Source organism: Thunnus albacares, chromosome 4 (genome assembly GCF_914725855.1).
Source record: "Thunnus albacares chromosome 4, fThuAlb1.1, whole genome shotgun sequence".
In the NCBI taxonomy this organism is placed as follows: domain Eukaryota; kingdom Metazoa; phylum Chordata; class Actinopteri; order Scombriformes; family Scombridae; genus Thunnus; species Thunnus albacares.
Window position 1 is genome coordinate 13,349,689 of NC_058109.1, and position 27,837 is coordinate 13,377,525.

The 27,837-nt window shown below is 38.9% G+C and overlaps 1 protein-coding gene across 1 annotated transcript in view; it reads right to left on the reverse strand.

Moving 5' to 3' along the window:
• Positions 1-27,837, reverse strand: part of LOC122981461 (cadherin-22-like) — a 181,090-nt gene that overhangs the window by 127,445 nt on the left and 25,808 nt on the right. The window contains exon 2 of the mRNA XM_044350209.1: positions 7,502-7,626. The gene's annotated coding sequence lies outside the window, so the exon portion shown is untranslated. The remainder of the gene's footprint in view (positions 1-7,501; positions 7,627-27,837) is intronic.

Below are 27,837 nucleotides of genomic sequence, written 5' to 3' on the forward strand. Positions count from 1 at the left end.
AGATGATTAAATAAAGGTCAGAACAAAGATGTTTCAAATGAAACAAAACAATTAGTAATTTGATTGTTTACCACTAAACTGTGTTATATGTTACTGAAATGATTCCGTATTTAGTAGGCAATTGCTAAGTTTGATGTTTAGTTTTATAAACTAAGTGTTGACAAATGCAAAGCATAGCTCATAGCACAAGGGATTTAAACAACTTACAACTACAAGATACTATTCCCTTTTCTCCAGACAGGCAAAGATGGCAAAGCTATATTTTTAACTTCCATAATGGAGGTGTTTTTTTTTTTCCATGCACAGAAACTGATCCCTTTACATAAATCCATTTTGAGAGCGCATTCAGCACTTACACCTTGTGAAAAGTGCCGGCAGCTTGAGTAATAGCTTGGCACATCTTTCTTATGACACAGAACAGGCGTTATAAAAGCTACTTGATAGGTATGGTAATTGCTGCCAGCCCAAAGACTTGAAGACGCCAGCCTTGATTCTTTAGGAGGTGTAGAGATAAATAAGCCTCTTTTAATGAGAATCTAAGTCACGCTGAGCTTATACACTCATGCTCAAGCAACACAACTCTTCCTCTGTAGGGATTACACTTTGTGTAGTTCCTCTGTTAAACACCGCCATTCATCTCCAAAGGTGTCTGGTGTGAGTGACTGAGGTTATATTGTTGCTCATGGTGCACAGTACACTGGGATTGATGACTTAAGCCTCATAGAATTGCCCTACATAGGTGACCAGAATGACCCCACATATAAATTATTCAGAAGTGTGTGTGCGCCTAAGTCTTCATTTATTATCATTTCAGAATTTCACTGAAAAGCCTCATGTGTTGTGTATTATTGCTTTTTCTCAGACAACAGGTCATGAATGAGTGTAAGCAATATTTTCTTATTGTTCTATCTTGCATTATAAAATCTTAATGTTAAAGTCATATCTTTATTTATTCTTTATCTTTAATTGATTCATGTATTTCTCAGTTCTTGGAAGAGAACATTATACCCATTTAAATTTGATCGAATAGAGTAATTGACTAAAACTGCTGTCGAGAACCTATTAAATGACCATCAGTTTCAGGAGGTTCATGGGCCCAATATGACAGACAGTCAGCAGAGACGGAGGCGAGTTGTGCTTGCACATGATAAGACTCACTGAGCAGAGCCATAAAAGTTGTCTGGCTGATGATGACTGACAACCACAAATCAAAGAGATACACTAGATTGCACAAACCACAGAAACATGGGTGCTGTAACACACAGACGCACACACACACACACACACACACAACATGTTGAGTCAATATGCTCCTCATCCAGATTCTGTATTGCTTTAGACGCTACCTCACTGCTGCCATTTATACAAGTCAGGAAATCAAAGACGCACGAGTCAGACTGGGCTGAACAGATGACAAAAGAGCACACACAGTCGAGGAAAATGTGAAGATGGAGGGCATTTCCTCCTAGTCTGGAAACAAAGGAAGAGTAGAATAAGACAGCGAGTGGCACTAAAAGACAAAGAAAGTAAAAAGGCAGAGAGAGACAGAAAGAAAAAAGACACACGTGCGACAGGGAGAAAGGAAGATCCAGAGGCACTGGCTGAGTGATTGTTTGTGTCTCATCCTTTACCCCGATGGCACAGGACTCAATCAAATTCTCCTCATTCTTGACCATGCATTAGCCTAGCAAGCAGGGACCTTGTTTCACTCCCTCAATTAAATGCCCACCCGCACATAATTAACAACTGTTTTGTCCACAGATCAATAAAGGGCCTGTTCATTAAAAGTCCCTTTGCTTCCTCAAAGATCCCCTTGCTTAGTTCACTATTGCATCTGAGGAGGTGGCAGCGCCTGGCAGAATTTCCATTCCGGTTTCATGTCTGTGGGTTTTCTTTTTTCTTTTTTTTTTCAGCTGGTGAAAGATAGAGAAGGAAGTCAAAGGACTGAAAGCTCACAGAATGTGTGGAAAGCTTTTGAAACAGAGAGAAAAGACTTATGGGAACTTATTAGTTTGAATGTTAGAATCACAGGCGCTGCCCTAGTGTGGCTGTTTATCTCATAGTCATTATAATACAGCAATACAGGGGAAGCAACATGTACTGTAAAACAAGAACAGTGGGTTCGTGATTTATATCTTGGTAGCCCTTGTTAACAGTATCCAGCATTTGCCCCCTAAAGACTTCTTATTCATTTATTTATGGTTGAAGAAAAGTGCGGCGGCAAAGCAAGTTTAAAGGACGATTTCTACACATATATTCACCGACCATATCTATACGCCATGCTGTAATGATTTCCAATAAATGTCTGCATCAACTTCACAGCCTACAACCACCATCAGTGTTTAGAGATGCAAAAATACCTGTTTGTTGCTTCTTGAAAGATAAAAGATCAATAAACGCAACAGGAGCTGGATTTAACATGGAGCACGCCTGACTGCCAGCCACCTGCCATAGCTAACACACCAAATGATTAGACCAGCGGTTGCTTCAATCTCAAAGATACACACACATACACACACACACACAGACACACACAGTTTGCCCAATGTAATGAACAGAGTGCACTACGCTGTTGCGTCTCACCTCTCCCATCTGCCGTGGAATCACTGCATCTCTGGAGATGGCTAACAGGGTTTGAACACACAGCAGTCTCATACTGGGGTGTGTTTTTATTGTGTTTATAGGATTAGCCATCTGAAGCAGTATCTTCAAATTACAGTTTAACATCATCTAGTGTTTTTGCGCCAATGTAGCTCGAAAAAGTCTGACCATTCGTATCTTCTGTGGTATTAATTCTATAGTTCTGCTTTGTGGCTGTTTCTTTGTAACTTCTTGTTGTTTAGTTTCTGTAGGTGACAGCCTTGATATGATAGTGTCACATGGTATTGACCGCAAATTGAATGACCAGGTAGCCTTCATAAGGACATATCACACATACCTATACACTATATGCTTTTAAGCTGCTCAGGCCAGGCTGCTCTTTCTCTGTATGGCCTTTTTATTAATATATATTTTCTTGTCCTTTACATGGTGCTTGTAAAATGCTATTCCATCTTTAAACATACTATGCTGATATTCTGGCCCATTCCCTGTTTGTAAAAAAAAAAAAATCTATCTCAAGAGACTTAAATAAATAACTGGTCTCTCTCATATTGAATGTGATAGCAATGTAACTCTCCAACCTTGATCAAATATTATGCGATGTGAATGGTTGGTAGATACTGCAAGTGCTCACTGTATTTTTTCAAGCTTTTAGAGATTGTAACAATGCTATTCTCATTAGATTTCAAACTGTTGGATGCCAGCTACTGGTGATGAAGGGTTTTTTTTATAATGATTACCTGTGTTTCATGAGTAAATACACTGTGATTAAATATAATAGCATGTATATTGTATGTGGTTCTGTTGCATTGCATAAAGCATGTTATCATGTCTCTGCTGATTCAACAGTGCTCTGAAAACATGTTGCAAAATTAGAAAGCACTCAGAGAGCACATGCTGTACCTCTGCTAGGTCAGCACAAAAAAAGCTTTTTTTTAATAATAGAAATAGTTAGGAATGTCTAATCTGCATCTATATTTTAGCCTGCGATGGGAACAGGGGATTCATGCATCAGATTATTTTCATTCAAGTGAGAACTGTAGCTGATGGCAAAAGAAGAAAAACCTTAAAAAATGCTGTAAAATCTTTAAAAAACTGGTTTGGGATCCACAGCAAAACTGGTTCCATGTCCCATGGCTTTATTTCCCATTAAATGTGATTGAAATCTGTTGTCTAGATTTTGAGATGTCGTATTAACAACAAACTGACACACAGAGCTGATAACATAACCTCCTTGGCAAAGGTAATGAAAAAGATGCTGAATTAGACTGGCAACAATGTCTCATAAAACACTCTCTTTCTCTAAACATTTCATCTGTTTGTATATGAGGACCCAATTTTTCAGAGCCAATTTAGGATCATTCCACCCTTGGTCAGTCTTGCTTCAGATGGATTCCCTTGTGTAACATCTGGCAGTCTCTAGGCAGTGTGCATCCTCTATTCACTCCCTTGCTCATAAACTGGTGTAAAATTGCCCCTTTGAATCTTCTTCACAGCGGATTCCTCATTCAGAGAGAGAGGGAGCCATTCCCTGCACACAGTCAAATTCTTTTTTATTTTGTGTAATATGCTAAACACAGCCACATAAGTTCTCTCTGTCTGTTTCTTTAGACTGATGAATGTGGCAGAACGATTCTGAATTCCCCAGCTCCCAACGCTATGATGTGTGCCAGTCTCCTGGATTATAAGACACATGGAGGCATGTGAGCACACAAGCAGGAGCAAATGAACTCCAAAGCTTTAACACTCTCTCTCTCACACACACGGTTACAAATACGGCAGTGTACGCACATAAACACACTGACAAGAAGAAACTCATACATGGACACATACAGGCATAGTGTAAATATTCAGACAATTTTTAAAGCTTGCACATTACACATTTCACTAAATTGAACTGTGGGAATTTGAGATTTGGAAAAGCCTCTAAACCCCCCCCTAACTCAGACATGCAGACTTTACAGTCATATTTTCATTTAAAGTTAATCCACATCTTTAGTTGTTAAACCCCTGGGGTTGAAGCAACATACTCAGAAGAATACTTCTCATCTCCAATCATACCAGTGCCCCACCACCCCCCTTCAAAAAATAACTATTCCAAGGGCTAAATTTTAACATGAACTTATTTTAACAGTAGAACTGGTTAAAATCAAAATGCATATATTAAATCAATACATACTATTTATGTTAGTCCGAGGACTGTAGACAGAGAAATTTTACACATTGACCCTGCAACTCTAACATCTATAAAACCAAAGGAGCAGGAACAAAATAACAATGTTTTGTTTGTTGATAATTTTTTGATAATACTGCAGTCAAAAAATGGATAAAAATAAATAAAAAAGTCAGTCAGCCACATGGTATGATCTACTGCTGTCATCTGGCCAGCAAACGGTGCCACAAGGGTCACTTTTGTTGCTGTTATTGTTCAAGTTATTGTCATCAAAGCATGAGCTCTTGCGTGTATGTGTGATGGACTGTGTGTTTCGTTTCTCTGTGTGTGCAGTAAGTTTGGTTTTGATCAGCACTGAAGGATTTAAAGCTAGTAATACCGTATTCTGGCTTGGTACCAGTGACATACTTTTGACTAGTATAGCTCTTTGAACTGTAGAACCTCTGTGGGGTGAAAAAAAAAAAGGAAATCACATGTAACATCCTCCTTTTGTATCTGGATACAGCTTTGAAGTCTACTGTAGGCTTTTGTTTGTTTGTTTGTGTGATGACAAAAGCTGTTGCTGAACCTTGTATAAACACGGAATGCATTTTCCTCCAGTAACATTTCACATCACTGGTAGGTATTACTGTATTGTGTGGGGTTTATAGAAGTTGGTTGGATATGCATGCGTGAAATCAGGGTAATAGGTGGAAAGGCACATTTCAGTTTAAAGGAATAGTTCATCATTTTGGGAAACAAGTTGATTTGGTGTCTTAGATGAGAAGATCAATACCACTCTTATATCTGTCTGTTAAATACAAAGCTACAGCCAGCAGATTCTTAGCTTAGCTTAGCATAAAGGCTGGAAACAGGGGGCAACAACTACCCTGGCTCTGTCCAAAGGTAACATATCTGCCTATGAGCAACTCTAAAGCTCACTCATTGACATGTTAAATCTGGTTTGTTTAATCCATAAAAAAAGCAAAGTGTAAAACCAGTAAGTTTTGCACTAGTTGCACTAAAGGTAAGGGAGGTTGCTAGTAAGTTTCTGTTTCTTTTTCATCCATCTATATGAGTGCCCTCTGTCAAGCTATGTATATATATGTATATATATGTATATATATATAGCCAGCCAGTTAGAGACACCTGCTGGTAATAGGAACAATTTAATCACCTCAATTGCTGATGTGTCCTGGCAGCAGCCTTGTGCCCTGTCAAAGTGTCCTTGAGCTTGACACTGCACCCCTACTGTGTCTGCTCGCTCATCACTCTACATGGCAGCATCAGACTAAAATGTTAATGTGCATGTCAGGTGTGAGTATCAAATGCTTCAGGTTAGGGGGAAACGAGAACTGTGGTGTTAAACGTTCACAGCTATAACCTACTGCTACATTAAAAGGCTTTCATCAAACATTATATATATATATATATATATATAACATAAATGTAAATAACAAAAATACAAAATAACAGCAGAGTAGCAGTATTAGGCTGTACCTGGTAAAACAAATTTTGCTCATGTAGTCATAGTTTTTTGAATACACTGATGAATACCAGCATGCACCACTTACATTAGGATGCGCAGCATCTTTCAATAACTTAATGAAATGCAGAGGATATCACCTTAATGAGTTAAGACTTTAGCTCAGTGAGCATGATTCACAATAAGACTAATTCCTGCAGGACATCCACAGGCTATTTTGGATTCCTACAGGGCATCTACGGGCTCTATGAGACACACACACACACACACACACACACACACACACACACACACACGAACACACACACACAAAATACAACAGCAGCAGCAAAACATCACCCCCGGATGTATCAGATTATACCATGCAGTACATTCAATTACATCTGATGGCAGATGGTGTAAACAAAATCAAACACACATAATCTCGATGATTGGATCCTTCGGTTAGATATTAACCCTGATATCCAAAGACCTGACACAGGACTAGACATATTAAGACAAGAAGCAGCCAGCGAGGGCTCTAAGCTGATGACTCAGCAGTTTTTGGATGTGGGGTAATCCAGAGCATGGGGAATACACATACAGTAGTGAAACCCAAATGAGGACAGAATATTGAGTGAATCACACATGGACTGGAAACAGTGTCTCTCTCCTTGTCTCCCTCTCTATTTAATCGACTTGGCTTTAACTAAATGACTTATTTTATTATGATAATCAAGTGGTGATTACCCCAAATGTAGTGCCGCTATTGTCTTGTGCATACAAACATGCTGTGGTTGTAATAGATTGATTAGTAATAATGGATCACATTAATGTATTTATTTAGAAAGAGATTTTGTTTGATTATATGCTACTTAGACTTGCCTATATGTTAATACTACCTCTTCTGTGCTTTAGGGAGGAATTATTTTCTTTATTAGGCTGAACTTTCTCAATCCAGACCTGTAATTTTATGGCCTGTCAACCAATTACTGTATGTTGTACTAGAATAAAGTCTTACGGCTGTTATCAACATTAATCATACAGGTTGACAATAAAATTATAGAGCTTGTATTTTTCTCTTTGTACTCTATGAACAATGTGTAGGATTATCTTATCTAGGCCAACGCATGCGTAAAAGTAGATAATTGCTGGGCAAATTAAACAGTCTGCTGGTCAGTTTACTAATGGTTGTCTTAACACTTTTTAAAATGATTAAAATGGAGAAGCTAAGCAGAACTTGTTACCTCATAGCCCATGGCATATGCAAATAACAGACTCACCATTCCTTTGCCAGATGACCTTGCTGCCACTCTGTGCAAATGATGGCTCTCAGGTCCTTCAGGTTGTCTTTACCACGCCATCCAGCATCAGTCTCTTTCACGCTCCGTGGCTCCTTTTCCGACTTCTGAAAAATAAAACAGACCCTGGAGTGAACTTCATTGTTTTTTCCCAGTTTAAATGAATAAATTCCCCAGTTAGATTTCTAATGGAAGGGTTAGTGGGCAAGCGGGGAGGTGGAAACAAGGAGGAGAGAAAGAGGGGGAGGCAATTTGCTAATGGAACATAGAGAAAAATGGTGTGGATGAAAGAAGAGGCGAAAAAAAAAAAAAAGATAACCTCGGTCTGTCTGGAGAGAGCCAGAGTGAGCTATAGGGCAGGAACTAAAGTGGTTTTAAAAAACACCATCATTAACTGTCATCCTCATCTCAGGTGCAAGGCTAGAGAGCGAGGGATGGAAGAGGGAAGCCAGGAGGGAGGAAGAGGAGGAGGTACTGTATTTGCCCAGCAGATCATTCAATAGCCTACAATCTCCATTTAATTACCTGCTTTACCTCTCCAAACCACCTCCTCCCTCTTCTCCCACTGCCCCTCGTCCTTTACCTCGACTGTAAGATACAGGGGTCCCTGGAGATTGTGGTGCAGCTATTTAACTCTGTTAATTACTGTCTAACTTGAATCTAATCAACCAAACTTTGTCCTTACGATGGCATTACAAAAAGCTCCTGAAACACCGTAACTGTGTATCCAGATTACAAGTCACAGACTCTGTCAGCAGGATGAAGCTCCAGGATTTAGGCCTCTTAATTAAGGGGAACATTATTTACAATCTCTCTCAACTGGCTGGAGTGGAGGTCATTTTAACTAGAAGTTTGGTTGACTTAAAATGCAAGTGCAAACACAGTTCAAAGAGCTAGTTTATGAGCTCAGTTTATGTTGCAGCTATGAGACTTTCAGGGAATTTTACATAATGGGAAGAATTCAACAAATTGTGCAGATAGATTTTTCCAATCATACCTGGCGGACTAATCCACAAATAAATTCATTTCACATGCCTGAAATGTCTGCCTATCCATTGAATGTTCATTGATTAAAGTTTCTGTACCATATCTGAAATTTCATACATTTTTTTTTTTTGTAAAACTCTTTAATGCCTTTAAATGGCAATCTACTGCAGCCCAAAAACAGCCTTGCAACATATTCAACCTTGTGAAGTTTATAATGATCAATTTCTATCAGTAATTTGTTGTGTTGTTTATGTAGACTATATTTTATTCTAAGGAGCACAAAATATTATACATAAGCAAATACATGGTGATACACAAGTTGCAGAGGCTCGGTGTATGTACAAGAGCAATGACCCAGTACCACTGCTGTTTACATCATCATTAAAGACCACTGTGGGCGATATCACATGCCTGGTTAACCATGTCTTTCTAATAGCCTGTCGTGTTATCTGAGAATACAGGTGATTTTGATCAAGTGGATAAGTGGCCCTGGTCGATAAGAAACAACTAACAGTGTACAGGCACCGACAGACCCTGTTTGACATGATCAAGTGAGTGTGAGCGGAAACATTTATAGACACACTGCAAATGACAATCTGTTTCATGAGCAAGAAAACATTCTGTTTGTCCATTTAACACTACAACACTGTAATTAAAAAAGAAGTTAAAAAGGGAAATTAAAATAAGAGATCCTAAAGAGAAAAAAGAAAATAGTAGGATCCTGGCACTTTTAACATATGTCAGAAAGTCAATATACGTATTGAGATAAACACAAGTGAAAAATCAATTGGATAAATCTCAGTTACTTGGATCTGCCAAGAAAATCCTGTTTGTTTGATATTTTCTTCTCTTGCCCTAGTGGGCTTGTGTGGCACATAATAATGTTTGATAGACTACATGTTTAAACTTGTAAGCCAGGCTTGCTTAGGACATGGAGTTTTGACATTTAAGCATGATGAAAAGTCTACTTGTAGCGGAAAACAAAAGGAAGCTTCAGGAGATTATTGTTGAAAGGTATGTAGTACAGGGCCTTAAGGAGGTGCTGAAGCTTTGAGCCTATCATGAACAAACACCAACATGGTGTGGATTCCTCACTGGGCCTGCAATGTTTTGTTTTTTTGGAGGTTTTTTTTTTTTTTTTTTTGCTTTCTTAATCTTCCTGTCCTTCTTATTCCTTTTGTCTCTCATTACTTTTACATGTTGCTGTGATGGTGAAGAGTCTTTCATCACTTCAGAGCATTTTAATGTATCAGTTCTCTATCCCCACAATGGCAATTTGCTATAGTTTTGTCACTGACTTCAAAAAAATAACAAAGCAGCCATTAAGTCAATGTGAAATCTTCAATAGATTTTCATACTGGTGGTGATGTTTGTCTTATATGAATGATTTTATTGTTAATCACTTGGTTGTCCCGTGTTCTTAAAATACCTCTCATTTTTAGGACTATTCAAGTAAATATACATATTTAGGATTTACTGACTTATTCCCTGGAAATTAACACTTACGTTACCCATAACCACTATATACCAAACCCAAATCTAAACCTCAACTTAAGCATCACTATATAATTAACTGAGAAAACAAGTGTCAACCACAACATTTAATGTTTTTTACCTCCTATCTGGACATAACCTGAGTGGAATTTATACTTTTAAACACATACAAACACAAGCACAAGCATATTCAGACAGTAAAAGCACTTCAGTGTGTTGCTTCTGTGTGGGAACATAGAGTCTTTCTCTGTCTAGTAATTTATCATCTGCTGCTGACATTGTTAAGTCCAACTAAAGACAGTAACGTACAATCGCCCAGCATGTTTTAGGACCAGTCAGATGACGGCACCTCCATGACACTCAAGTCAAATCATTGTTGGCCAAATCCAATGAATTAATGGTACGTTCTCTGTTCAAAATAAATTTGCAGAGTTAAGAGGGACAGCACTGGGGTTAATGTGCAAATTTAGTTATTAAGAAGTATTTCTCTGTCTAGTCTGGGGAAGATAGCTTTGTTGCAGACTTTCCTCAAATAGATTTGTAAAACAAGAAAGTGCTGTATGTTCCGGGGGGACTGTGTGTTACAAACAAGGATGGGGCAGCAAAGGAAAACATTTGTCCAGAACAAATTAATTTTGCTGAGATGGTTCCCAATGCAGTTTAACACAGTCTAAAAAGATGTTTTCTACACTTTGACAAATGGGACACTTATTATTTAGTTTATAAAGAACATTTTGGCTTTACACGAACACAATTTTAAAAAACTCATATACAGTAGATTTCATTATCAGAAAAATCCTAATAAAAAAGGAGGGCGAAACACAAAGAAAGTGATCTTTCACGTCTTGCATCTTTATCCCCCCCTTAGGTATTTTTTCTTTCGTTGAATTAATCATGTAGGCCCCCCTTGAGAGCATGGGACATGGTCTTCTGTGAAGCAAATCCCATGCAGCCTCTCCACCTCCCAGTGTGTATTTTTTGCTGCATACTGTGGCTCTGGGGGAGTTTTACACCAATTCCCAGCAGGCAGGAGTCTATTTATACAGGATCCTAAAACACGGTAGCTACAACCCCCCGTCCCCCTCACAGCAGCAGCTTTAGGTGACAATGCTGACACACAGCCAAATGATAGTCCAATCTAATCTTTTAATCGCTCCGGTAACTTCATGTCTGCGGGTGAGTTGGGGCAAGCTAGCTGTGGGGATGGGATATCGTCTGAAGAGATATGATATGATCCTTGAACACATATCAAAAAACACACACTAACTCACATGCAGACTTACACACACTGTCCCGCTCAACCCCACCCTCAGAGTACTATGGCGAAGCCTCATGTATCTGTGGGTATTAACAGATCAGCGCAGAGCAGCAGCCACCCTGCTTTAAAGTCGTTTCCTGAGGTAGTGCTTCAGAAGCCTGCTGCAGAGGAGGATAAACGCACAGCAATCCCCCAGGCCCAGCGCCTCCTCAGCTCCACTCAGCTCTCTCTTTGCTGCCCCCTCCTTCTCCTCCATTCCTCGCTTATCCCCACTTTCCTTCCATCCCTCATTATTTCTATCCCCCTTCTTTTCCTCAGCATCTCATGCTTTCTGTCCTACTATCTGTCCCCTCTTTCCCTCTGGCCCTTCATATAATTCTCCTTCCCATGCCTTCCCGCTCCCCTCCCATTTTGTGTCCATCCCTTTCTCCTTCTCTCACCCTCATCTCGCTGTCTTTCTTCAGACTTCAGTAATGAACGAGGCTCGCGGCGCATCTTTGCAAGCTAGAGAACAAAGAACTGATGGTTATGCATTGTAACCCTAGTTCTGTTAAAACAGACTGAGCCCTGTAATGGGACTCTACAGCCTCGGCCCCTCGTCTTAGCGCCTTCATGTCAGGCCATGCTCTCCCAAACCCTCATCCACCAAGATTTAAGTGACTAGTGGCTCTTCAGGAAAACTGGTTCAAGTGCAACGAGCATATGTGAACAAACATAAAACCTCATAAACATTTACTGAGTGCTTCAGTGACACAATAAGAAAAATGAAATTATTAATGACAAGTAAAGCATCTCCAGAGCTGTGGTGAACACCAAATAAATAGTAGTTCCTGAATATGAACAAATGACCGAATAATCCATTGATGTCTGGCTTTGTTCAGTCTGCGAGTTTTGCTTTTGTCCAGATGACTTTCTGATAAGGCAAAGAAACTGCTTTCAACGGGGTCATAACGACAAGTGTGATTTTGCATCTGAATAAACTCAATTATCGGTGCACAAAAATAATACCCCAAAAACATAATTCAATGTCAGAAAAGGATGTGACTTGAAAAATACAACATATTTTCTGTTTGTAAAAATGTTGACTTTTCAGTGATAAGATATTTATTCAGGAAAATTGACAGTTTCCGCATCTCTGTTATTTTATTGTCAGTCAGTCTCCAGGGGGGAAGGTGCATGCAATGAGAAATACTGTAGTCAATATATTGCATTTACACCGTGCCGAGAAATGCAGACAGAATGAGTTCATCACATGTAGTTTTAAAAAGAAAAAAGGAGAAGAAACGATCATCTAAAGCAAGTGCACTTCTTTTTGGGATAAAACAATATAACATTTTCATCTGTTTATTGTTCAAGATAAAGATTTTCATGTTACAACAGCAAAACAACTGAGCACTGAAATGAGCTTTGCGAGAGCGTTAGAGGGGAAGAAAGCAAAAAAAATGGGTGGAGGCAGAACTTTTTTGCCGGTGTCTCTCTCTGTCTAGTTAAAAACTAGACAGAGAGAGACAGCTTAATAGTGTCACACAGACGTACAGGGAAACATCTTGCCATTCAGGTAGACAGAATGACAGACAAACATGCAGACAGACTGACAGGCAGACCAGGGAGGGGTAAGTAGGCTGAATCCAAATTAAGCTGATCAGAGCTCACTGTGAGTTAATCTATTTATGTGGATAAAGGACTTCCCTGTGGCTAAAAACACATCAAGTTATGATTCAGTCAGTATTTGTGTGTGTGTGTGTGTGTGTGTGTGTGTGTGTGCATGTGTGCATGTATGTGTGTTTAAATGTGAGTGAAAGAGAGCATGTGTGATTGTGTGTTACCCAGTGTGCTCTGTTTGTATCTGTTTGTCCATATTTAAATAAACCCGCAGACTCATGAGCCTAGAAAGCTTTCTTAACAACTAACGGCAGCAATCTGTGTTTTGTACTCCACGCACTCACACTTTCAAACGGACTACAGCCTACCTCGACGAGTGACTCAAAAGGCTAGAGATGTATTGATTTGTAAGGCAAAACCATGCTAATTACAGACAGACTGTCAAATCTGACAAGGCTGACAGAGTCTTCACTCAGGTATTTTGTTTATGTATCTAAGTCCAACACATCCTCATAATTTAACAACCACATATTCCAATTCTACCTGCACTCCAGAAGGACCCATAGAAGCGTTTTTTTCAAAATTAGGAGCGTAACATGTTGCTTTCCAAAACCACAGTTTTTTTCCAGCTGAATTTTAGACCCGTACTGTCGTTCTTCTTGTGATGACGGGCTGCGCATTGTGTGAATTGTGTGAGCGTGTGCATTAGTGTGTCTGTGACTTCTTGTATGTTTTTATGAGAAAATGTGAAAGTGACTGTCTGCTGCCAATATGTAGGAGTGTGTGGGAGGGGTGTAGAGGGAGTGCAAAAGTGAGAGTGGTTTGGAGTGTAATTTTTGAGGAGCGTACTCTAAATGAATCTACAGTACACTGGAAGCTGCAGAGACTCACAAGGGTTTATGAGCACCCCCCCTCTCATGTGTATACCACTTCAAACAGCAATTAGAAAGCAAAATAAATACCCAAGTCAATCAGACACCTTTTCTTCATCTTTCTCATCCAGCAATCTTCGCCAAAATACATCAAGGGTAAATGATTGCAGAGATGGTTATCAACAACCAGAAATTCAGTAATACCAATGCATTTGATGAAATTAGGTCTCAAAGAAGAAAAAGACTGAGCAAAAAATGAATACAAATTCAATCAGCTCTGTGTACACTGCCTGCATATCAAAGAGAATGAGGAAAGCGGAGGGGCTGAAGTAGAAGGCCAGGAGATTTAAGTTTGAAATAAGCTTCAACTTCAAACAACTCCTGATTTTCATAAAATGCTTTCAACACACTGTTGAGCTTGAGCATGCATGCCATGAAAAAGCATTATTTACTACTGAGAAAAGGAATAGGAGAGCTATACAGTGAGTCAAAAAGACAGGAAGGGAAGGGGCAATTTCCCTTGCCTTTCTTAGTTGGCACAAGGTTCCCCTGTGCAGAGCAGAGAAATAAAACATGGGCTGAGCAACATGACAGTATCCGATGGAAGTGAGAGAATATGCCTTTAAGATAACACGATCAAGGAAAGGAAAAGGTTCTCCTAGCTCCTCTGGGTTATTCTTATCTGTTTATGGAGCCAGGCTGAAGTGAAGCCCTGTTAAATTGGTCTATCCAATACAGTGAAGCTGAAGACTGAAAATTTTCCTGTTGATATTTAAGTCTCTTAGACGAGGCAAGTTTCAAAAAAGATAAGTAAAGGAGATGCGGCAACAACATTCATTCAGACTGAGACTATAACTGACTGGAGAAAAATATTCAAGACTTCTAACTTCAAATACAGTACAGGACTGCATTACTGTATTTTTATTCAGGTATTGATTGAATTTCTTATCATAAGACGTAGCATGAATCCTTGCTGTTTGATTTCTGTTTTGTATGTTACAGCTGCGGTTTCAGGGAATGCTGCATCGTTGCACTTTTTATATGCACCCTCATGACTGACAAGGCAGAGTCTCTGATTAAACTTATAAAGTAAAAGAAGGAAACCCCAAAAGCATTTTTAATACAAATTTAATGCACTATACATTTTCACACTAACAATCTGGCTTCTTTATGTCTGACACAGCTTTTTGCCTTTTTTTCAGAACACGAGCTTTAAACTTCATCTCCACAAGGCATCTACTCCAAAACTATTTTTCATACACCTCAAGTCTGTGTGTAAAAGTGTGTGTGCTTTACTCTGTTACTCTGAAAGAAGACCTCATTATGATGTTTCAGAAAATGGCAGCCGAGAGGAGCAAAACCGTTGCTCCTCTGAAACACAAGAATGATAGCCCTGTATCTCCACCGGTAATAGTTTCCTTTTAACACATGCGAGGGAGAAGTTTTTAAGAATTGTTGAGAATATTATTAAATTCCAAAGTATGGGCTATTCAGCTTAATGCAGCACGAGCTACGGATGCAAACAACTCTCAGATGTCTAAAGTGAAATGTGATTCAGATGCTTTCGAAAACAGATTTGGGTGTCATTTTCTAAAAGCGCTACATGCTTTGTAATTGAAAAGGCAAACAATAATTTTCATAAACTATTTTATCTCACTCTGGCTGTCTCTGTCTTTGCCTCTTTAACTTTTAAACACATTTTCTTTTCTTTCAAGCTCTCTTGTTAGACATTTGTCAACAGGCAACGTAGATACGTGACTCAGCATGGATGTTAACAGTTTTACTGTGAAATGGGTTTACTTGTCTCCTCAGATTTTAGACTAAATACTGTAGGTGTTAAAATAAGACCATGACTAATTAAAATTTAATGACTATGACCGGCTTATTACTTTTACATGTACCCAAAAAAAAATATATGTTCAGTGTAGAGGAATATGTGTAGAAGTCTCTGTACACTACTGTTTGTCCCCTTTTATGCATTCATCCTTCATGTCTCTCTTCTCTCTTGATCGTCCATCATAGCTGACGATGACCATGGCACGGATGTAGAGCTCTGAGGTGCAGTCACAAGTCCCTCCTTCTGCCTCTTCAACATAGCACAGGAGCTTCTCCTGCCCTCATAGAGGACTGAACTTTCCTGGACTTTTCCTCTCCAGGCAGGTCGGTCCTGAGCTAAGGGGTTCCCAGCTTTTCAGGTGAAATCCAAAGCTCTTCAAGGAGGCTTTCAGGCTATCCTTGCAGTGCTTTTTTGGGCCACCTTGTGCTCGCTTGCCATTTTTCAGCTTGCCAAAGAAGACTTATTCTGGCAGTCTCATGCAGGGCATTCTGGTCACATGTATATTGACGTAGAACTGCAGAGAATCATCTGTATAACACTATTGGAGAACCAATATTGTAACTTTAATTTTTCCTTTTTTAAAGAAATTCAGGACACAATATCTTGTAGTTTATGGTACCTGCATACAATTACTGCTTCTGTTAAGACAATGTGACTTGTGAATCGCTGGGGAAGAGAATTACTATTATTATTACTGAATGTCTCACTCATCCTCTATTAATCCTTGCTTTTGTCATCTACAGTCTTTCATCACCACCAGTCTCTCTCGCTAACGCTGGACATTACTACTTGTGTATTTGCTCATGAGTGAACTTCTTACATTCCCTGCCAATGACTGATGGTAAAAAACACTTCTCCTTTAAACATAATAACACCCCACATTCAATTAATGACATTGTGAAGATCTGAATGCTAAAAGAAAGTTAGTGACAAAGAACCCATTTTCTACAGAATCAAAAATTAGCCATGCTTTCACCTGTAATAATAATCCACACTTTTATGATGGGAAATTGGGTTATCTGTGTTTGTCTTAGTTAAACAACTCTGCAAAGCCACACTAAGCACATGAGCATATACAGAACAAGGCTGCGGTGGAAATGACATTAAGATTTAGATTAACCTCTCTGTCTGAGAAGGATTTGTTCTGAAGAGATGTCACTACAAACCAGGATGATCTACGTGATACTTTTAGACAGATATGAGGCTAAATGACACCTCAAAGTGATGCTTTTATGAGAACAGTGGCATTTGGGGAAATGACCATCAGTGTAAATCTGACAGCGCAAAGGCTTGGTGTCAACCATTCTTTTTGGGCTAGAGTGTAATATAATTTATATTAAGCTTCAGACCAAATAATAAATGATTTGACTGACTAAAGAGCTTCCCTCAACACTGAACTCTAAAAAGAATGACAGATTCTAATGCTAATTCATTTTTACTTTCTAATTTGTTAGTTCTACACTTTATGGTAGCTTGGTGTGTATTACTAAGCCTTCTTTATGCTATCTCCAACAGTTAGAGATAGTGGGAGGCTACCCTACACCCATTTATTCAGATTTCGTACCAGTGTATAGATTCAATCCAGATGGACCCGGATGATTTTCTGGTCTGGGACTGATAGTAGCACAAAACAAACACACAGTCATCCAGTTATTTGCTGCAACTTGTTCAGATTATGCATTAGAATAACATACATCGTAGGTCTATTAAGGCCATGATGGTAGAAAGAACAAGTGAACTGATTAAATCTGAATTAGCCCAAATTTAAAGCTGCTTTAAATGAGGAAAAACTTGGAAAAGTAGCTTTAAAACAAATGTTTGCTGGTCATACATTAAAAGTACAAAGTAGCATGAACTAGTTTGTTGACTCAGAAAGGATGAGATTTGAAACAAGTTCTAAACATTACAGAATTTGCATAGGGCCTCGTAAAGTAATTGTTGTTGTTTTTTTTTAAATACAGTCATCAGATATTGTTGTCTGAACCAAAAAGGACATAAAGGACAAACCATTTGATGATAGAACTTTTGTTTACTTTTTGAAATTAACGTTAACGTTAGGAAGCCTGCTCATAAAGGCCAGCCTCCTTGGTGAAGGGCAAGTTGTGCGTTCAGTGCTGATGAGAAAACAACTATGGTTCAATTCAGGGACTGATGGTCTGGAAAAAAAATCACACCTTGAAAGCCTTTGTGAATGGCTGTCGAATAGACGACGTGTCAGAAATGTGCTTCCAGTTTGATTGTCTGAGAGCCCCCTCTCTTTGCCTCTCTCCTTCTGTCTTTGTCTCTCTTTAGCTGTCTGTCTTCCCTCTGAAAATTGAAGACTGTAGAGAGAATTGCCCACAAACTGCTTTACAAAAATGGTGGAATGACAATGGCGCCGTTAAAACCACTTGGCCATCCTAATGCTCATCCTATCGACGTTATTGATTTCCCATTCTGCTTGCAACCCTATAGCCTTGTGGAAGGAGGAGGATCCGCCTTGCCCCTTGGTGATGGTCAGCAAAGTCAGTTTAAATAGATACATGGACCAGCACACATCCTGCTGTAGACACACACACACACACACACCATCCAAGACTGAAATAGCTCAATGTTGAAAAGTAGCAGTAACCAAAGTCCAAACTTCAAACTCCTCTCACATCAAGCCCTGCCAGTCAGAGAAGAGAGAAGCTTTCAGATAGCACAGGAAGTATCTTGTCTTTTAGGCCGTTTGCTCTGCCTCTTTTCTACTTCACTTATTCTCTCATGGCAGCCAGAGGCTCTGACCTTGTGTAATGTCCTCCAACTAACTGGCCACTCAGAAAATCTTCCCACTTAATGAGAGAATGTCGCTTGTTAGCTAGTACCATTAGCTCCAGCCTTTGTCTCTCACTGAGAGAGCATGTTGCCCCCTTATGCAATGTGTTACACTGACAACTAAAAGAAAACTCACAAATACATAGGCTACATGAAAACAGTTGCAAACATAATTCCTATGCTCTTTATAGATTTTAAAGCATCCTAGTAAAAGATGCTTTGAAAGACAAAGAAATGTGTATTTTTCGCTGTAAAACCTAAAAAACACAGTTGGGCATGAGGGAAATGAAGGCCATAGAGGAAAGCTGAAGAATTACAGTGATTTGAAGTAAAAGGGAACAAAGTAAACACAGCAGTGTAGATCAGATAAAGACCAGGCCTTGAGACAGTTTCAGGCAAACAACAGTATACCAACAAGTAAAGCATTGAGCATTGTTGCCATCTATCAGGTGGATTTTGAAACTGAAATTAAAGACAGTGGTTATTATGAGATGCAACAGAGGTTTTACTTTTACTTTTTTCCCCCAGTTTACTTTCATCGGATTTCTTTGCTGAATTCAGGTAAAAAATATTATTATTAATAATAATGATAATTATTATTATTATTATCTATTAATATAACATTCATATTAAGGGTGGAGCCAAAGCTGGTATTCGGCAAAGCATAAATAGTGGGTTTTAAGAAATATTTATTTTGTAAAAATATTTTAAAAATTGGGGGGAAGAAAACATGTCAAATAGCAAGTTTTCCTCATGTGAGCATAGTGACGTGATGCTGAACGGAGCGTGTGAGTGTATGTGCGTGTATGTCGCTGCTAATCTGTATATAATAAACAAAAAACGTAAACAATATGGGATATTTTCAGAATACAAGGCAGTCTCGAACTTGGAAGTATACCATGAGTTGACCCTGAGGTAAATCTTCCAGCAAAATTGCAAAAGTGTCCATGTTTGAAAACATTGTTGTTGGCTTGCTTAAATAAAAATTATGTGTGCATTTCCCCTGACTGAGTGGCTGTCTGGAGCTAACGGTTGCTAACATTAAGTTTAGTTTGCTGCTGTAGTTTGTCTTGTCATGTTGGCGCAGGCAATATGTCAGTGATTTCAACTTGTTTTTCCATCATCAGCTCAATGTGACACGTTTCCTGGTATGAGCTAACGCTATTTTCTCTGTTGTGAATTGGGAGTGCAGAGCAAATTATGTTTTGTTCTGCTATTTCGCTAATTGTAGCTCATGGCAATGTGCGTTAGCTTACACCTGTTTTTGAGCTTTAACGACCATTTGTGAGTGTATCCTTATAACTGTCCTCTTTTCAAAACAGTAACGTTATTGGTGTGTGTGTGTGTGTGTGTGTGTGTGTGTGTGTGTGTGTGTGAGTGTGTGTGTGTGTGTGTATGGATTAGGAACTGAATGTTAGTTTTAAAATGATTTTCTTTTGAATGATATTTATGGTTATACGTGTGCTGGGTTTATGAAAACCATAAACCAATATTACATTTCAGTGTTCATAATTATTAGAATAGTTTATTGAAGAACACTTATTTTAACACTTTAATATCCTAAAATTAAAAGTGTAATAAAAGCAAAAACAGAACTGTTGCTCCTATTGCCACTTTTCAAATACAAATACAAATAATTTTGTTGTCACTGTTAAAGATAATTTTTAGATGATCTTTACAGATATTCTAATAAAATTAATTGACTGATCAGGTCCAATTTAACTACAAAGAAAATTATGAATATTATATTCATATATGCTGCAAATAAGAAAGAAAACCATTTAACTGAAGTTATCTACAGTAAAAAAAAAAAATTGCATTCAGGGTTTTGGTGTCACTGCCATGTTGTTATAATTAAAATATTTCTGCATTAGAACAATGTTCCCTTTTAAAAGATAATACATATGATCGTCAACTTCAAGTGCCTCTTCTTACTGTTATCATTGTGCGTCATTACCACTTCATTACTTCTGTTAGAAGAGACACATGGAAAAATTAATATGAGAATGAGCAGCCTGCTGAGTACAGGCCTGACTAATCACAGCCTGCCAACATCTGAAAGTTACCCTGTCTCTACAGTCAGAGACTTCACCACACTAGAGGCAAAGCACCAGAAAGGAGACACAGATGCTGCTTCAGTGTCAAAGTGTCGACTCTCTAGGAAAAGCTCCCTGATATTAAAATGCATCTCACCTTAGTCATGAGGCTTTTATCTTCAAAATGCGATGGAGGGAGACCTGAGAGTCTTGTTTTTTCTTGTCTTTTTTTTTTTTTTTTTTTTTTACCTGAACCTAAAATTCACAAGCCTCTCAATAGAAAAAAGCAGTGTTCTGAATGACCCTGCTTCAACTACCATTCATCGACCCGTCCAAATGGAACTATTGTTCAGCAGGAAAACTCTAAAGAGTGGCTGCCGCTCCTGTGGCCAACACATTATGAAGAAGATGATAGCTGTATTGTAAGATGTCTTTCAGACTTCCCTGTCTGTTCGACCATGTTCTAACCGGGTGGTACCCATTAGTGCACATGGTCTCTACTGAAGAATCTATAAAACAAGGGAGTCAAACATGTTCGATGAGCAAGGCCTGTCCAGTCTCTGCAAAAACAAAGCATTGTTAGCTACATGTTAAGAGTGCACTGTCGCACACCAAACACAGTGAAAGCAGTCTGGCTCACAAAGTCTTTCATCTTGAGAGGCAGAGTACTTAGATGACAAAAAAAATCACCATGTCTGACGTTTATAACAAAAAAAATAAATAAATAAAAATGAATATAAGATATAGGCCTTTGGAAATAATTACTGACATTCTGAGTGAAGTCAGTCCTTTAATCTATGACGGCGTATTTGTGGGACATGAATGAATGATCTTACAACAAAGCCATGGAGGTTTTCCAACAATAACACCAGTGTACAATTTAAATCTGTATGAGATGCCGGTGTTTAATTCTCATTCACAGAACCATATTTACACAACAAAGCAAAATTTGGTGTTATCAGGTCCAAATTGATATAATATACTTGTCTTGTATTGTATATACTGTATTATTTGTTATAGTACTGCTGTTGTATTCCAAAGTTCTACTATAAAGTTGATGTTTAAAACATTAAGGTTTTAGCCTTTTTACAGCAGGTGATTCATTGCTACAATCTCTCACTGCTTGTTAAAAATGGTCTAATAAAGCCAGAAATACCCAAACTCTATATGTTATGGGTATCTCTCTCTCTCTCTCTGTCTCCTTCCCTCCCTCCCACACACCAAGTGAAAGGTCAAGGTCAAGATGTGCCTTACTCATACTACACCAGGCTATGCAAACTCTTAGAAATGCTCAGAAATAAACCATTTGCATGGACCAAGTGTTAAAAGGGAAAGGTCATACAACTTATTGCTGTTGTATAATACACTAAAATACTCGCTGCCATTTTTCACAAGGCTGCCAGACATTTGTTGAAGTGGAGAATTTGATTTAATGAGGAAGCCACTTGTAAGAAAATACAGACAAAGGTGAGAGGGGTACAAACTGTCAACTGAAGGATCACCAGGTTGTACCTATTCATTGCATTGCATTATTTTGTTTTGTTTTTTTCTTTTTTTTTTCCATCTCCAGTGCAAGAAATTGCTGTGTCCCAGGAGAGGTGACCTGCTTATGTAGTGTGCTCCCCCTTTAACCTAGCTGTAAGCCATTCTCACCTGTCAGATCACTGCCTGGATGTATACTTATGTGTGTGTGAGTGCGCAGTTGTGTTCACATGTGTGTGTGTGTGTCAGGGTTTGTGTGCACATGTGAGGTTTTCTTTAGTTTTAGTTACGTTTTTTTTTTTTTTCATACAAGAGGAAAAGCATTTTCTCTCAACCCTTGTCAACAGCCCAAAGCCATTCAAATGAAGCTTCACATTTTTATCTTCCCGTGCTCCCTTGTCTCTCTCTCTCTCACACACACACACACAGACACACACAGACACACACACACACTACGTCCACAGTAGAGAGTTTGGGAGCACAATTATGTCTATAGCTACTGCATTAATGAATAAAGCAAGTGTTCTCAAAAATGTTAATCTCTCCTCGGTGGTGTACATCGTGTGCGTGACAATGTGCCCCATATATTTGTTTGAGCGTGGGTATGTGAGTATGTGTTCATACACCCAGCCCTGTGTTATTTACACAGTCTAGCTCTAAAACATTCAATCAAGGGTAGAAAATTGAATGTTCTTTATCTTCCACAGTCTAGCTCAGGTGCAGTTTATATGAGGAAACGCCACTAACCTCCCCATCTCCTCTCTGTTCATCTACCTCTATACTTCTGTTCTACTGGTTTAGCCCAGTCTAATCATAACTGTAATTACAATTGTGGGACTCCTACATTTGATGTGAGGCTAGGACAGCACATTATCTATGGGAATCTTTCAGGCATAATAAAATGCTGTTTAGTACGTAACACCAGAAACTTGAGGTCAATATGTCACCATTTATGAACAACATGTTCGGGATTGTTTGTTTACTATAATTTATATGAAACATTCTCAGATGCAGCAGGAACCTGGGGGAGTAGTTGCAGGTGAAGTGTCAGCTACACTAGTTTTTTAATATGGAGCATGAGCAGTTAGGAATTAATGCACTATATTTACTGTCCACCAAATTCTGTGTGACAAATATATGCCCTCAGAAATTCCTGCAATGGAATGAAAAAATTAACGCCCATAGCATGTACACTACTTTCTGTTAACAATCCTACAGTGCAATTTGTTACACTTAATAGATACAGAAATTATAGTTGCTTAATATTTCTCTTAATATAGAGGACACAAAATGATCATAAGTGTCTGAATTTCCTACAAAGTAAACTATTAAGTGACATAAGGAATAGTGAATGAGTTAACCAGGGAGTGACACAGCCTCTGTGTATTTTTACTCTTCACAGCATTGTGTATTTTTCTCAGAGAACATTTTAAAAGCAAAACGCTGCAGAGGTAACACTGAATAAACAAGGTAGCTGCTGGTGTCAACACTGCCTCTTCACTTTAATACTGAGTAACAAAGCCAAGCTCACAAGCCAACACAGCTGGTTAGCTGGCTAGATTTGTAGCATGTGTAGAACTGCTAAGTCAAATTAAAGGAGAGGTTAGTTACTGGACTGTATGGAACTGTGCACTGTGTTAATTTACAGAGGCAACTTCCAGTCGGTTGATTCAGAATGAACTTACCATTGTTGTTGCTCTACCTAAAAAGAGCTAGCTGACTAAATGTTAACAGTTGATGAGCCTGCTAAGTGGCTGAGGGTACATGTGAATGGCTAAAAAGTGAGGGGGGTAAAAACAACAGCAATGGAGTTGGCACTGGTGACACGGTCATGGAAAAGGGCATTTTGAAATAAAAAGTTCTCTAATAAAATAAAAATAAACAACATGTCATGAGTTTTCATGATAAGTAAATAATAAGTTTCATAATAAGTAAGACTGACTTCAGTTTTCATGTCCAATTAATGCATGTTACTAACTTGGCTTCTCACCTGCAGATTTCATGCTTTCTCGTCTCACAGGTTGCTATGGATCAGGGTCTTGGACCCCCTGCTTCTGGATCACGGGCTTCCATGGACTGTGGATGTGGGGACCCCCGTGATCCTGTTTGACATCCACACCTGCTTTTATTATTATTAGTCATATTTCTATTTAGTCATATTTCTTTTATTATTATCATTGTTATTGTTATTATTGTTTTTATTGTGCTTCTCTCTTTCCTTTCTCCCCCTCCCTCTTTCTCTCTCAACCCAACCAGTCAAAGCAGATGGCCGCCCACCTAGAGCCCGAATCTGCTCGAGGTTTCTTCCTGTTAAAGGGGAGTTTTTCCTTTCCGCTGTCGCCAAGTGCTGCTCATGGGGGAATGTTGGGTCTCTGTAAAATAAAGAGTATAGTCTAGACCTGCTCTATGTGAAAAGTGCCCTGAAATAACTTCTGTTGTGATTTGACATTATATAAATAAAACTTAATTGAATTGAATAATGAATTGTGTCATTCACAATTTATAAATACCATTTAATGCTTTTATATATTTTAAACTGCAAGAAATTACATGAGTTGGAATTACTCGCTGTAAATACTGACAACATCACTCTCACATGTTCCTTTTGTTGACAATACATTTGTTGTTCTTGATGACTAATTAGGAGGAGCAAATAGCACTTCAGTTGGGATTGTGCCACTAAACCCTTTGGAAACAAACTGAGTAAACATCTGATAATTGCCTTAGTGAGCAAACCTTTGTTGCCAAGATTTGCTTGAAGAAAAAGTAAAGCTCTACCTGCAATGTTCTCCATATATGCATATGTTTTAAGAAAATCTGCAAACTTGCATCAGTGCAAAGATCGCTGTATATTTTTTATTAAGTGAAAATGCAATAATCTTTTAAAATGTGAAACTCACAAACCTGTTTCAAAATTACAGGGGGTGGGAAGGGGGACAGTTCAACCAAGAGTTTTGTTTTGCCTAGTTCTCATTTTGAAAGCTAATTAGCTAAATGTATTCACACCATTCCCTTGAATGTGTCATGCATTTGGAAATATTTTTAATCATTATTTTTGTTCAAAGCCTGGAACTAAATGTGTGTTCTTTTCACCTCGAGTCTTTAGTGTCTATGCCACTTGAAAACACCAGAGGACAACGTGCTGAAGGTCATACAGTTGTCAAAACCCACTATGCATTTAGACACCAGTAAACACTGCAGCCTTTTTGTGGTCATTTGTCAAGAGCAATTGTGGAGAATAACATCAAACAGCAAAAACACTCTCAAGTTTTTTGCAAATTAACCACATGAGAATTAGGCAAGTGTTTATGTTTTGACTCCAGCAAGATGCATAAAAAAATTAACACAAGCATGACCATACACGCTCACATGCTTGTGTCTAAATACAGTATCCACACACACACACACACAAAAGAAAATAAAAAACAGTGTGTGTACGAATATTGTTTGAGACCCATGGTGTATTTGAAGGAATGGAATACAATTTCATTGTCAGCCTGCCACTGTAAGCTGGATCATCATGTCATTTGGTGATTAGGCCTTTGTGGACTAGCTGTTCAGCCCAGTATCATGCCAAAGCGTGTAATACACTCGCCGATCCACTAGAAGACACCGTGTCAGTGTCATGTTTTGCTCCGCCTAGGCGTGAAAAGCACACGTGTGTACGACTTTCAAAGAGCCTGTCAAGTGGCGCAGATGACAGATGACGTCTATATAAGGTAACAAATTTTCATATTTGGAGGTGACATGTTGGGTGGATGGATAGATCCTTACTTGCAAAAAGTGGACTTTGTGGACTTTGCTGCAGGAGACCACTGTTAGCATCCCGCTTCCCACTGTGAGTGTCACGTTTCCAACCACAAGTCGGATTTTAAAAAACGTAGCTACGATTGTCGTGGTGTTTACTGTTTCCATGACAATAAAGTAGTACCTTTAACCCACACCACGTTTCATGTGTTCATTTGAACCAAAACTATGATCTTTCCCTAGCCCTAATCAAGCGGTTTTTGTGGCTGAACCTAACCAGACCTTAACTACAGCGTTGTCACACCATAAAACATAATTATTTTTTAACAGTGATTTGTAACAGTTTTGGAAAGCACAGACAAATTATGTTGTCCTGCTTTCATGACTATTTCACAACTGCCGTTGCCCCCTGCTGGTACTGCACCTTCATACATGTGTGTACTTTTGACGTCTAGGCGAGGCAAAACGTGACACTAACATGGTATCCTCTAGTGGATCGGCGTGTGTATTACACACTTTGGCATGATACTGGGTTAAGCTGTTTCAGAAGCAGAGGCCTTTACCCATGCATCCAGGGACCAGACCCCCCCCCGGTCCCCTTCGCCTGGTCTTGCCAGTTGAAGCCCTCATCTCTCCCGCCTCTTTCTTTTCAGGCTTGGCCAAGTAAGTGTTTAGAAAACAGTGTGTAGAAGTGTTCTGTTATCCGTACCGCCTTGCGGGTCTGAAGATGCGTAATTTTCTCACAACAAGGGATCCCATGATAGCTCTCTGCTTTGAGTAGCTATTAATGCCCTTTCTTGCTCAGTGGTTTGTCAAATGCATTAATCGGAGGCTTGGCAATGGATGGAAAGAGGCAGAGGAGGGAAGCTGTAGAATACAAGGAAGGGAGAGGAAAGGAGAGACAAAAACATGCTCTGTATGTGTCCATATTATTCTGTCATGTTTTTATCACTGATAATCCTTGGTCAAAGCAGAGATTTGAGCACCTGGCCATCAACCTTCTAATCCTTTTGTGCCTTGTTCTCTCCGTCTAAACACTGACCTCTAGTCAAAGAAGCAAAAATTGCTTGAAAATGTCTGTCCGTGCTTCTTTGTAAGATGATTTCTCCCTCATCATGGCAATTTGTTATGTGGAACTGTGAACCTACCAGATCAAACATGATCTGAATCTACCTGAAAAAAGAAACACACTTCTTTCAACTTTGTACACTGATTGCTTTTCCTTTTTGCTTTTTCCTTTGCTTGTTTTTCCTCTGCCTTTTGTATTGCTGTTGTGACTACATATCTGCATAAAGTATGAGAGCCTTTCAACACTTAGAAGAAAGTTTAAGCTAAAGGCAGTTTTCTTGGCTGTGCCTTGTTGAAACTCTGTAAACTGCTGCTTGTTCAATAAAGCATATTTATTAGAAGCAACACAGCTAACGCAGTGACAAGCTCAATGAAGTGACACTGCAGATCGGATGAAACACTTAGTGCCCCTGGCTATTTTCCCAAAAAACGCTCCAGAAAATGCATGCTAAAGAGCTTACACGTTTGGCAAGACAGAACAGACAAAAAGAACAAGGTCCCCTTACTCACTGCCTTGTAAATATAAAGCATAAACAAATTGTTGCAAACTTTCCACTATATTTAAAAACATCTTACATCTTAAATTCATAATCAATAAAAATATTGCAAGTAATACATAGTGACAATGCCAATATGCTACATCTTCAGCACCCTTGCTTGTTTCCTCCCCCTGTTCACGTGCTCTGACTATTGATTGCAATGTCAATTTATGTGGCAACGATTATCTTATTAGCAAATTCAGGAAATTTGACTTAGATTAGCAATGTTACAAGATCAAAGAAAACACATTACAGGGGAGTTTGCAGTGTGAACAGGAAGTGGCTGCCCATGGGATGTGTTTAGGTGAAGGAGATAAACATGCAAACCCAAGAACTCTACATCTCTCTGGGTAATTACAAGGGACTGCAGGGGTGCTTTGTCTGTGGGAAATGAGTTGTGCATCATATAGGAACACAGTAAAGAATAAATAAAAGAATATTAATGTAGCTGTGCCATGGCTATATTTTCCACTGATTTTATAGAATTACTCAAGAGAAACCAGACATGCACAAACAAGGCGGTAATGACCTGTTACATTGGGGCAGAAGTTATCAAGAGAAAATTTATCTTAAAGGCGTTTGCTGCTAAGGGTTTTTTTT